Source organism: Biomphalaria glabrata, chromosome 10 (assembly GCF_947242115.1).
Source record: "Biomphalaria glabrata chromosome 10, xgBioGlab47.1, whole genome shotgun sequence".
In the NCBI taxonomy this organism is placed as follows: Eukaryota; Metazoa; Mollusca; class Gastropoda; family Planorbidae; genus Biomphalaria; species Biomphalaria glabrata.
The window spans coordinates 30315113-30328670 of NC_074720.1; the positions used below are offsets into that span (position 1 = coordinate 30315113).

Here is a 13558-nt window from a genome sequence, read left to right on the forward strand (position 1 = left end):
GACGAGAGGAGGTATAATTCTATGACGAGAGGAGGTATAATTCTATGACGAGAGGAGGTATAAGTCTATGGCGAGAGGAGGTATGATTCAATATGACGAGAGGAGGTATGATTCAATATGATGAAAGGAGGTATGATTCAATATGACGAGAGGAGGTATAATTCTATGACGAGAGGAGGTATAAGTCTATGGCTAGAGGAGGTATGATTCAGTATGACGAGAGGAGGTATGATTCAATATAATGAAAGGAGGTATGATTCAATATGACGAGAGGAGGTATAATTCTATGACGAGAGGAGGTATAAGTCTATGGCTAGTGGAGGTATGATTCAGTATGACGAGAGGAGGTAGGATTCAATATGACGAGAGGAGATATAATTCTATGACGAGAGGAGGTATAAGTCTATGGCGAGAGGAGGTATGATTCAATATGACGAGAGGAGGTATGATTCAATATGATGAAAGGAGGTATGATTCAATATGACGAGAGGAGGTATAATTCTATGACGAGAGGAGGTATAAGTCTATGGCTAGAGGAGGTATGATTCAGTATGACGAGAGGAGGTATGATTCAATATGATGAAAGGAGGTATGATTCAATATGACGAGAGGAGGTATAATTCTATGACGAGAGGAGGTATAAGTCTATGGCTAGAGGAGGTATGATTCAGTATGACGAGAGGAGGTATGATTCAATATAATGAAAGGAGGTATGATTCAATATGACGAGAGGAGGTATAATTCTATGACGAGAGGAGGTATAAGTCTATGGCTAGTGGAGGTATGATTCAGTATGACGAGAGGAGGTAGGATTCAATATGACGAGAGGAGGTATAATTCTATGACGAGAGGAGGTATAATTCTATGACGAGAGGAGGTACGATTCTACAGTTCGGACTAAATGTTTAAAAAAAAAAGTCTTGTTTGTGTAAATAAAAAAAGAAACAGACTTGCCCTACTTCTCCTTCTTTGTCTTTTGTTTTTTGTAAGCGCATTCCAGGAGTGTTGCGTTATTCGACTTTTGACAAGGGAAACACAAGGCCGGATGTAGGGTTCACTGAGTCTACTTTAAAGAAAAAGTACGTCAACTTCCTCAGATAGAAAGACAACAACCTCTTTTTCGAAAGAAACAGCCATCCCATAAAATAACGTGAACAAACCATCTGTGAAACAAGAGATGAACTCGGTAACACTTTCCCAATGAATAACTGAATAAATACAAATGTAACTGTTTCAACTGCACGGCGGTCTAGTTAATGGAAAGTTGACAATGGTGGTCGGGAACTCGTAACTTCTGTCACCAACAGTTGTAAACGAATACTTTGTTCTCTGAATATTAATTATGAAACAGTGTATTCCTGATAGACAGAAGGACATTTGAATAATTAGTTAAGTTTTCAGGAAAATGAAATTACTTTAATGAAGACAACGACATAGGTCTTTGAATTCTTCGTTCAAACTCAAAGATTATCTACCCTTAAAAGTCAAAGAGAATCGAGCATTGAACCCAAAAAGAATTTACTTTAAAAACCATAACAGAATCCATCTTTGACCGTAAAGAGGATCCACCAAAATCTTCTAGACAGTTTGTCTGTAACCCATCTTTTCACTTTGTTCTGGTTTTACCGCCATCTTAAAAACTATCTGGAACATTCTCGCTCTACCCAACGTGTCACATGACAAACAGCTATCTGTCTAAACTGCCCACAAGTTGCGACGTCGCAATTCAGTGTTCAGGCCTTCTAAAACGGATAGTCTAGGTTTAGCAAGACATACAAATCTAGCAGTCAGCGATAGTAGTTCTATAATGGATGCTTTACTAAAGATAGACTTCTTCATTTCATTTCCTGTTGTGTCCTGATCAGATATATAGATACAGATATTTCCTATAGATCACAGCACAGTGTGTAGTGAAAAACAAAAAAACAAAAATAGGTTTGTGACACGAGGACTGTCAATAAACCTTGTTACAATTGTTTCTCTACGACATAAGTGATATTCAACTCGCACTAAAATTTTACGGTTCTCACGTTTTAGTGTGTTAATTATGACAAAGAGTCTAATTTAATTTGAATATCATATTGAGTCTGGCCAATTCCCGATAGTCCAGTCGATTTCCAGAATAGCTGTGAAATACGCCCAAATATATTTGAATCAATCCGTTTAGATATTTGGCTGGACTATTTGCGAAGTCGCCGTAAATTTCTGGCGTAATTGGGAATTGTTAAAGTTAGAGTTAGGCTAAGGGACAAACGGTTGAAAAACTTAGCTGTGAAGTTTCCACTAGTGAAATGTGTGAAATACTCTACAAAATGGCGGTGAACTGGGAATCATGAAAGTTGAGTAAGTTTCCACAAATGAAGAACATAACATAGTGATTTGAAGCAAAGGAATTATGGGATCACAAGATTGAAAGAAATAACTATTAAGATAATACAGAACTATTAAAATATATTATAATCACCTTTATCATGTTCTGCGAAATAGCCTACGCTTCTACATAATAGGAACTTAACATGGCGATCTGAAGAAATGGTATTACTAACTCATATGATTTAAAGATAAAAATAAGGTTACGCAGAGCTATCAATACATAATACTATTTTTTTCCAGTATTGACCGGACACCCTCCTAGTGTTCTGATGTGAAGGATGCTTTTAAAGGGGCTTTGCAGGAGGCTGTGGAAGAACTTTGGCTGAAGACTTTGAAGAAGGCTTTGCTGAATGCTTTCAAGGGGACCTTGCATGAGACTATGCAAGACGATTTGCTTAAGGTTTTGGAGGAGGCTTTGCAGAGGCTTTGGAGGAGGCTTGCAGAGGCTTTGGAGGAGGCTTTGCGGAGGCTTTGGAGGAGGCTTTGCAGAGGCTTTGGAGAAGGTTAAGCGGGAAGGTTTGCATAAGACTTTGAAGAAGGCTTTGAAAGATGCTTAGCAGACAAATTTGTTAAATGTATTCAAGAGGAGTTTGCATGAGACTATGCGGGAAGATTTGCTAAAGGCTATGAAGGAGGCTTTGAGGGTTTACGGGAAGATTAGCTAAAGGCTTTAAAAGAGGCTTTTCTGGAGGTTATGTAGTAAAATTTAAAATAGGCTTTGAAGAAGAATTTGCAGGACGTTAGCAGCGGATTTTGCAGAAAGTTGCAGCTGTTTTGAAGATGGCTTCCCAGGAAGTTTTGCTAAAGGCTTTGTAGCAGGATTTGCATGAAGCTTTTGGTATAAAGACTTATTGCTTCTAAAAGATCGCCTAAAGCTGCTACTAAACATGTCTCAGTTCTTGTTCCCATGAAGACAAGTACCAGAGAATGGAGATCCACTGCGAACGTTTGTGAGTAGATGCTAAAGTGTGCTCTAAGTGGTGGACCCATTCAGTGATAGAAATGATAAGTGATGCACTGATGTGATACTCGCTCTTAAAGTAGAACAGAGAATATAACATTTCTCGGAAAGTAAATAGTGGTGGGATTTTTAGATTTATTATGAGTGTGTGTGAGTGTGTGTGTGTTTGTGAATGGTGTCTTCTAAAATATTTTTGTGTAACATTTTGTCAGTTTTTGTTTTTTTAATATTTCGAATTAATTGAATTTCTAGTGCTATAAAACGTCATTGATATGATTTGTTTATATTGCATTAATGAAGAAAACTTGTGAGAGCTTGGTGACAGATCAAATGTGATACTTGAACAGCCCCAACCAGCTGTAGGACATGTGAATGTGAGATAATTATCTCCCTTTAACCTTTTCTTTATTTGTCACTTCCTCCTCATCTCTCTATTACTCTCTCCTCATTCTGAAAGATATCTTTTCTTTCAATCTCTCTTCCTCTCTTTCTCTCTCTCTCTCTCTCTCTCTCTTTATTTCCTTCTCTCATCTCCATCTATCTTGAGGTAGTTAAAACAAAAGGGCTGACAGTAGCCAGTAAGATGGCTTGATGAAGTTGAAGCAAAAGAAGCCTAGGCCAAGTCTCATTTGTAACGTTCAACAGACAGGTTAGTTCGACTTGAATCGAATGAATAACACTCAGGACCTAGTGACTAACATGATCACGTGACCATAGTATAGTTATTTATTCGATTGCCAGATTTAGGTCATTGTTAAATAACAGAGTGACTCAATGACTAAATCAACACATTCACATCCTATTCAATTCTTTGTACAAAGATTATATCAAGTCACTTCGTCTGTCTGTCTGTCTGTGTAGAATTTTGTGCACACGTTATTTCTCCCACTTCCCTTTCTCGTATGAAATTGAAACTTTGCACAATTATTCATTGAGATGACAACACATAAATCAATAAAAAAAAATCAATTAATCAATTAGGAGTCATTAATTCATTTTCTTCTCATTATAAAATGTACTAAGTAATGGGGAGATGAGGCTTGTGTAGAGAATTAGGTCGTTCGCTAACCATTTTAAACTATTATAAACCTTCTACTTTTTGTTAAAGTACTAGAATATCTCAGAAGCAAACACATCAGCTTTCCATCATGGAGGCCCGGAATGTAATCCAGACTCGAGCAAATTAAACAAAAAAATGTTTTGAAAAGTCAGCACGGAAACCTTCTTCCAAATAATCCCCCTCCCTCCTCAGTGCGTATGCATGTCAATATCATGGTCTTACGTAGAAAACTGACATTTCATCGTATGTCTTTTCATTTTTCTGATGTTCCCTAAGGATTAAAGTCAAACACAAACCTCCTACAGGACAGCGGGGGATTTGGCGAGCATGAACCATCAAGACGACATGTCCTGAGCACATAGAACACCTTCCAGTCTACATTCAAAACGACATGTCCTGAGCACATAGAACACCTTTCAGTCTACATTCAAGACGACAAGTCCTGAGCACATAGAACACCTTCCAGTTTACATTCAAGACGACATGTCCTGAGCACATAGAACACCTTCCAGTCTACATTCAAGACGACATGTCCTGTGCACATAGAACACCTTCCAGTCTACATTCAAGACGACATGCCCTGAGCACATAGAACACCTTCCAGTCTACATTCAAGACGACATGCCCTGAGCACATAGAACACCTTTCAGTCTACATTCAAGACGACATGTCCTGAGCACATAGAACACCTTCCAGTCTACATTCAAGACGACATGTCCTGAGCACATAGAACACCTTTCAGTCTACATTCAAGACGACATGTCCTGAGCACATAGAACACCTTTCAGTCTACATTCAAGACGACATGTCCTGAGCACATAGAACACCTTTCAGTCTACATTCAAGACGACATGCCCTGAGCACATAGAACACCTTCCAGTCTACATTTCTACATTTACATAGGCATTTTTTTTCTAAATAAAAAGCAATATCAACTCAGTTTTATTAATTGTAATCATTTATTTGACCTATTTCTAATGCAGCGAAATGACAATAGATTTAGAATTATCTTTTCATAGCTATAAGAATTTGATTTTTTTTTTGTTTTTTTTTTTTTTAGAGTGTTACAAAGTTCCCTTATTTGCTCTCTTTCTATCTCTCTCTCTCTCTCTCTCTCTCTCTCTCTCTCTCTCTAAAAAAAAGAAAAAGACTCTAGATCTCCAGATCTACTTTATTAATACAATTATGATTGTTTATCTTATTTTATTTTATTTAGACCGCGTCTAAAAGGTAGCGGAAATGGCATAGAGCATATTCAAACGAACTAGATTTAGGGAACAAGAAAACAATGCTTTGAAAATATTAAATTCGTGATAGTTTCGAAAATACTGCGGCCTTTTTGCAGAAATACCGAAAACGAAACACAAAGGTTTAATAGGAAGCTTGCGGTCCCAAGGTGTCGATTCCTTCAAAGATCATCTGTAGTAAGCATCTAGGAGTAAAAGAAACATGAGTACGAACCTTTTATGCGGCTACATACGACAGTTTAACATTTAACGTAATAATCAGTCGGTGGTATTTCGTAAATATATGATAGTCAGCCTTCACGCCAAGACGGCTGCGCCAAAACGGCTCGCGCCAAGACGGCTGCGCTAAAACGGATCGCGCCAAGACGGCTGCGCAAAAACGGCTTGGGTCAAGAGGGCTGCGCTAAAACGGATCGCGCCAAGACGGCTGCGCAAAAAAAAAAGAAAAAAAAATCGTCGCGTACCCTATCTAAAAAAGGTTTTGACAATTCTTCTCTCAGACATGTCAACGTATTCACAAACAAATCCTCTATCAGCTCTGTAAACGTATTGACAATCATTGAATCAGATATGCGACCGTGTTGACAACCCTTCTATCAAATATGTGAACTTTTTTGACAATCCTACCGCCTTGTAAACCTGTGCATTAATTAAATAGTCCTTATTACAGTAAGAGACAGGTGCTTGCTAGTTACAGGTAAGGACCAAGTTTAAGATGTTAATGTATTCAAATGTTTATGAACGACCCTGAAGCCACAGCAGGGCAGATATAGATATATAAACAAAACATCGTTTGCACAGCTAGCCTGTCGACCAAGGACATTCAGACCTGGACATACATGGAAGTTTTCCGTTGTTAGTTATTCACGCGCTGTGTATAGCTCTGAATGTCAGAAGTAATTAATTTATCCAGCGCTGCAGACACACTGGCACGTGAAAGCTGAATACGTGTGACGCAATAGGTCACGTGCCATGGGATCGAATGGTCATTGGTCTAAAAACGCGGAAAGCTCGTGACGACTGCATATGCTGCTTCTCTTCATTCCCAAGTGCCGACTTTTCAATTGTCGCCCCCCTGCGTTGTTTGTGTTGTCACCTGTCGTGATGGTCAGTTGTTTTTGTTTCTATTTCGAACTGACAAAAGTGACATTTGACTAATTAGAAATACACGTACGTACTTTCACGTGCTCATATGGCTAAGCTAATTCGTCATTAAATCGTACCTCTCCCAGATAGGCCAGAACAAGGTTAAATTGATCTTGTCTAGCCTGGTAAAAAAAAATAGCACGTGTTGTTTTTTTTTTAAACTAAAACCTATGAAAAGCACTTTTTTTTTTATTAAACGAAACAAAAGTGCGACTTTATCACTGATCATAGCTGATCGTGATGCTGGCCACGAGACACCCTCGTTAACCGTCGGTCAAAGAAACAGATACACTTTACATCATCTGCCAGCAGAGCTCGCGAGATCTGAAAGGGCTACCTTTACTTACTTTATAATATTGTCATTTAATCTCGAATGATTACGACTGTTCATTTAGTCTCGAATGATTAGCACTGGTCATTAGCAACGAATGATTAGCACTGGTCATTTCACCTCGAATGATTATCCTTGATCATTTAGTTGTGTAGTTTAGAAGGTAAGGACGGATCCTTTATACAAATATTATCACCAGAATTTATTTAGATGCTTGCCCATGCTTCATAGTTCATTAACGGCTGGAAGAACCAGAGTCGCTCTAAGGGATCTACTTGAAGCTGCTTTAGATTACATTAAAGTTTAACACTTGGGCAAAGTGGTTTCATAGAACTGTTACACCAAAATAATGTTTAAAACGACACTCTTATGTAAAACATAAGGCTGAATTGTTGAACATGCTACCAACATGTATACATTTGACCATGAAATCATGAAAGGCAAAGCTGCTTAATCCTGACAATTTTAGAGTTTAATCATGACTTATTTCAGGCCTGATCAAATTGTTTCCCCTTCTTTCTTTTAGATGTTTCTGATGTTCCTTCAAAATTGAACCATCCTCAAGACGACCGGGCAGGGGATGGCTGCGGACAGAGTTCGAACCCAAGACCATGGAGACGACAGTTCAAAGCGTATAAATTGCCAGAGACAAAACCAGGCCATGCTCATATTTACCATGTATATGTGTACTGTGTGATTGTGTAGACTGTAGACTTTATCGATGTATACAGAAAAATGAGTATGTTAGAAAATGTCAATAATGTTAATTAGATTATACTACCATAGTATGGTGTCTATTGAATACCAGCACACATCCTATTTCTCTCTCTCCATCTCTTTTTATTCTCTCTCGCTCTCTCTCTCTCCTTGTTTCTTTTTTCCTCAGTTCTCTCTCATTCTCTCTCACTCTCTATCTTGGAATACTTATCATATGGACCTATTCAATAGAACTTATCAATACTTATCATATGGACCTATTCAATAGAACTTATCAATACTTATCATATGGACTTTTCAATAGAACTTATCAATACTTATCATATGGACCTATTCAATAGAACTTATCAATACTTATCATATGGACCTATTCAATAGAACTTATCAATACTTATCATATGGACCTATTCAATAGAACTTATCAATACTTATCATATGGACCTATTCAATAGAACTTATCAATACTTATCATATGGACCTATTCAATAGAACTTATCAATACTTATCATATGGACCTATTCAATAGAACTTATCAATACTTGTCTTATGGCCCTATCCAGTAGAACTTAACTTTGCTTGTCATATAAATCCATTCAGAAAAACCTGCATTTTTTTATTTTTTAATTTGTTATATATTTTAGCTAAAGCGATGGGCTAGTTGACTATATTGCTTATATTGAAACAGACATACACATATATTAGTAAAATTATCAAAATCACAGTAAAGCGGAACTGTCTAAGAGTTTCCACTATTCTACTGCTACCAACTCAAATGTAAATTCTTGTATTGATGGCTTCTCCCTTAAACTCTTTCTCTCCGTAATTATTTACCACATTCTGGTGGAATCAACGCTGGTATCGTCAGTTAGGAGAGAAAGAGTTAAAGATAACTCAAAATATAAATGTCTATTGTATTGATGGATCTAGTACTTCCTTTTTTAAGATACTAACTGTACTAGCAGTGGGTTATTTTTTTTCAAATTAAAATATCAAGGTTTGAAAGGAAAGGAGAAAGGGCTCACATTTGGCTTATCATCGCTATCATTGGGGACTTCTGCAAGTGACCTAGTACTTCGGCTTGACAGTCTAAAAATAGTCCACGGGGGAAATTGCCCAGGTAATACGTGTGCCTCTTTAAACGAAAGGAAACAGAGACACCATGAAAGGGTCAAGGCCGCGGGGACCTTCTGCGTCATAGCATTTAAACTACCTTTTTTTTTGTCAGGTCACACCAACCCATTTGAGACCGTTGCTGCTAGCGATACCTTTATGTGTTAGTCAGGTAAATGACAGTTTTTAATCTTTTCAGAAAGAACATCAGAAACTATGAACTACAAGCTATCAACAACTACAACCCCGATACAAAAATAAGAGACCTGCGCGTGTCAAAAGTGTAACCAATACTGTTATAGTGACAGTTCGACTAACGACTTGATTGTTGTTGATGGTCGTTGACTTGTAGCACCAAACTGCTGGTAGACAACTAAACCGCTGTAGGCGTTTTTTTATAGTTTAACTTGTACAGCTTGAACTAACTTGAGTCACTTCTTTGTGAGCACAACTGAATAAAACTTTGATTACAATAGAAAGAAACTCAGCTTCAGATAAAATGAAGTCAGTGTAGTAGACTTTAGACTTTATAAATGGTATTTTAAACAAAATCTAACTCACTACAATAACACTTCTTTTAGGTCTCACGATTTGGAGTCGTCTCCATTCTAAGATCGCTGATGACAATGCCACATATCTTGCGTCATTCAGAACAAATCGCTAACTTCTTCCCACCGTCACCATAGAAACAAATAAATACACACACATTCCATAAAATTGATACAACAGGATACAGAAATTCATAAATGTTATTATTATTACTTTGTTAATATTCATAAGTATTCAATGAACTGATAGTTATGGAGATATGGCTATATGTCAACCTGGCCTAACTGATGTTATTGAATCATTATCTGATTGATTTAATTGTTTTGTAAAGGGCCAATCTTTCATTACATAAATATGCGGTGTTTTGTTCTCTCTTACTAAGTAGTTTCCCCTTGTTTATTACTATAAATGGTGCATAGTTGTAAATACTGTGTATTTTAAGAAAAAACTGCTTGCATTGTTGATTTTAAAAATATTTTTTTTCGCATTCCATATGATTTTGGCATCAAAATTTTAATACATCTTAAATATCAGATCGGATTTTGAAAACATTTTATAGTTTATGAGATCTTAACGGGACGGGCGGAATGACGGACGGTTAGGGCTATTCCACTTTTTGGGACCGCTTAAAGATGTAAAGCTTTCGAAAAGTTAAGGGGACACACACAACTAATAGCGGCCATTCCCCTTTTGGGGTCCGCTTATAGGGGTAAACCTTTCGAAAAGTAAGGGTCCTCGGTGTTGGATTCATAAGTAATAATTACCGATTACTATATTAAAAATCGGACATCGTATAGTTACAATTACTACCATTTGCATTTAGAAATGAAAAGATATATTAGCACATCATGTATTTTGAGGTAGTCACAAAGATGGTTGAAAATATTTGCAACTTTTTTTTGTCTCACATTTACTCTATAATGGGGTGAGAGTCTTTTAGTCTGAAGTCAAGACTGCATCAATACACCTCAAAAAAGCAGCTCTCTGAAATGTGCTGTATGAAAAGTCTTTTCCTTTTTTGATATTCATAATTCTTTCTTGAGGAAGCTTATGAAATCAAGTGACTTTAGTCTGATTCTTCTACTTCTTCCTCATTGTCCAAAAAAGATAAGTTAAAGAACCAAGGCAATGTAATTTGTTACATCCTTATTACAGATGGTTCGATTCACAAGACGCTGGGGCTCAAGGCGAGGCCGAGTAAGCAAAGATCATTACTTCATATTTGTTATCTGTACCTGACTGTACTTAAATCTGCTACGTATGTTGTAAATAGATTTAATTTAGCGCTGACTTATTGAATGTAAAAGCTTGTTTTTCTTGGTTGAGTTTTTCATGCCATTACATGTTAGGTGTTCCCACTCCATTGTAGCTATAATACACATTTTAAAAAAGTAAAGATCCTCTTTCAGACCTTGTGATCTATAGAGCAGGTGATATAAAGGTCCTTTTTTTCTGTGGCCAACGGTTAACGAGTGACTCAAATGGCCAGCACAACGACCTACCGTCTTTACTGCCCCAACTAATGCCAGGTACCCATTAGATCTTGGACTCAGAAAAGCACAAAGATCCCGAATTTAAAAATCCCAGCCTTCATCAGGATTCGAACCCGGGACCTCGGTTCGGAAGCCAAGTGCTTACCGCTCAGCCACCGCGCCTCCTATGATACATATTTGGTGTTCATTTTAACACTATTACAGCTGCAATACAATATAACACTGTAGTATATTCTATGCAGGAAAAACTGATAAGTGATAGATTAAAACAAATGTTTATACACATAGAAGTACTCAATCAGTATTTATTTCCTTTCTTAAATTTGTATTTTTCACACCTTCAAACTTCGCCATCCAGGTAATGTAATTAAAATTAAAGCAAAGCTTATCCAAGCCGGAGTGCTCTGCACATACAACTCAATCACTAAAGAATGTAAAAGTTATTTTCCTTTTTTTTGTATCAAACAAAATAATTAATTACCAATAATTAATTAACTCATTGGTTAATTTCTTAATTGGTTGTTGTTTTGTTAGGTACAATAAATAATTCTTTAAGGTTTGTTCAACTTGATCGGAGAATGGGTGTGGGAGAAATAACGTGTACAATTATTTAATGGGAGAAAAACAGACCAGATCTGTGAATACTGAAGGAATAATTTCTCTTGTCGATATCAAACAAAAATTTTTAATAATAAGTAGATAATTGACTAATCGATTAATTTTTTTTCATTGATTCATGTATTACCTACGACAATTAATAATAGTGCAAATATTTAATTTATATTCGAGAATAGATGTGCGAGAAATAACTTGTTCAAACTTTTTACCAGACAGACAGACATAAAGACAGACACTGTGAGTTGATTAAATAAAAGATTTTAAAAAAAAAGCACAAACACAACACACAATAATTGTCACTCAAAACTTCACTATTGTACACCAGGACGACTTGTCACACTCCGCGAAGTTAATGAAAATTTATTTTTTGAGCTAGGATATGAACTAAATGTATCCTCAGTGTTAGTTATAGTTCAATTCACTTATTAAATAAGAGATATCGATGCAGTGTTAAAACGTAGAACACAAAATATCCTTACCTTTCACACTGGTCACAAGACAAAGTTTTCTGAACTCGAATAAGAAGGTACTTTACAGGTTTGTCAATGTGGATCTTAGTGTCTTTCATAAACTCATGCGCAATTTTTATCGTCACAGATTTGATTCGATCAACACGACAAACACAAACTGAATCAAATTTGGAGTGCACATTAAAGTGTATTATTTAGAAATAAAGCAATTTTTCTATTTGAAGTCAAGTATTTAGATTTTTGGCCTTAATTGCTTTCCGTTCAATGTAATTCACATAAGTTCATAATCCTGGTGTTACGGTTTGCTTATGATACCCAAACACGAAAAGATTCAATAGAATGGAATAGTCTTTAATTTTCTCAGTTAAAATGGAAAGTTTCCAAAAACTGCATATGAACTTTAAAAAGAAAAGAATAGGACTAACAAAACTAGTCACTAAAATACTACAAGCAATACTATTCTGATGGGCGCTATGGTTTATTCAAAATACTGCGGTATTAATTTTTTTACTACAATTCTCTGATCTTAGGTAAAAACAGTGCATACTAAATTGAAGAGTGTTATAAAGTGTGGAAGTTAGATGTTATTCAAACTTGCTTGTGATTGCCACACGGGAGGGACTTTCCCTCGAAGCTTTCACAGGTATTATTATTGGGAAGAAATTCGCGTTCTGTTCTGGGGAGGACCTTAAAACAAACTATTTCTTTTCCACAAATGGACATAGAGATTGGTAAATAAATACATTTATGGGTGTTAGATATACTAAGAACTTGAGCATGTGAAAGGATTAGTCACACTTATAGTTAGAGATATAGTCCAGTATTGATCTCTGAGTCTTTGTTTACAAAGTAAAAGTATCACTATCGAGAAAATGCAGGTCTAATAGAGAGAGGTCATAGATAGAGGGATTTCCAAAAGATCTTTCTCTTTTTCTCTCTCTCTATTTATTGATCTCTACATCCATCGTTTACTCTTTCTATCCTCTGGCCTCCTTTTCTCCATCTGTCTACATCTTTCTCAGTCTTCCTTCCCTTCGCTCACTCTCTTTTTCTGTCTTTCTCTCTGTCTTTCTCTCTCCCTCCCTCTCTCTCTCTCTCTCTCTATCTCTCTCTCTATCTATCTATCTGATATAAACTTTTCACATGTAAATTATGAGTGTGTGTGATGTGAATGTACAATTTGGTTTTTATAGTTATGTTTTGTTTGGTGGAATGCACTTATTGTTAGACAAATTTCCTTACGGTCAATAAAAATTATTATTATTATTATTATTATTATTATTATTATTATCTATCTATCTATCTATCTATCTATCTATCTATCTATCTATCTATCTATCTATCTATCTATCTATCTATCTATCTATCTATCTATCTATCTATCTATCTATCTATATATCTATCTATCTATCTATCTATCTATCTATCTATCTATCTATCTATCTATCTGAACTTACAACTAACAAGCCTAACACAAAGCGCT

At 36.3% G+C, this 13558-nt stretch overlaps 1 protein-coding gene and 1 long non-coding RNA gene across 3 annotated transcripts in view; one reads left to right on the forward strand and one right to left on the reverse strand.

Annotated features, from left to right (window-relative positions):
- LOC106051751 (ETS-related transcription factor Elf-1-like) overlaps window positions 1-13558 on the reverse strand; it is a 121743-nt gene that overhangs the window by 91649 nt on the left and 16536 nt on the right. Inside the window, exon 1 of one of the 2 annotated variants that reach the window (XM_056043038.1) lies at window positions 12085-12245. The exons of the other annotated variant lie outside the window; for it this stretch is intronic. The gene's annotated coding sequence lies outside the window, so the exon portion shown is untranslated. Of the gene's footprint in view, window positions 1-12084; window positions 12246-13558 lie in introns of those variants that run through there. 2 annotated transcript variants of the gene reach the window in all.
- LOC129928505 (uncharacterized) lies at window positions 3036-9871 on the forward strand. The gene is made up of 2 exons (XR_008780011.1): window positions 3036-3708; window positions 7645-9871. It is a non-coding gene; the product is annotated as an uncharacterized LOC129928505 (long non-coding RNA).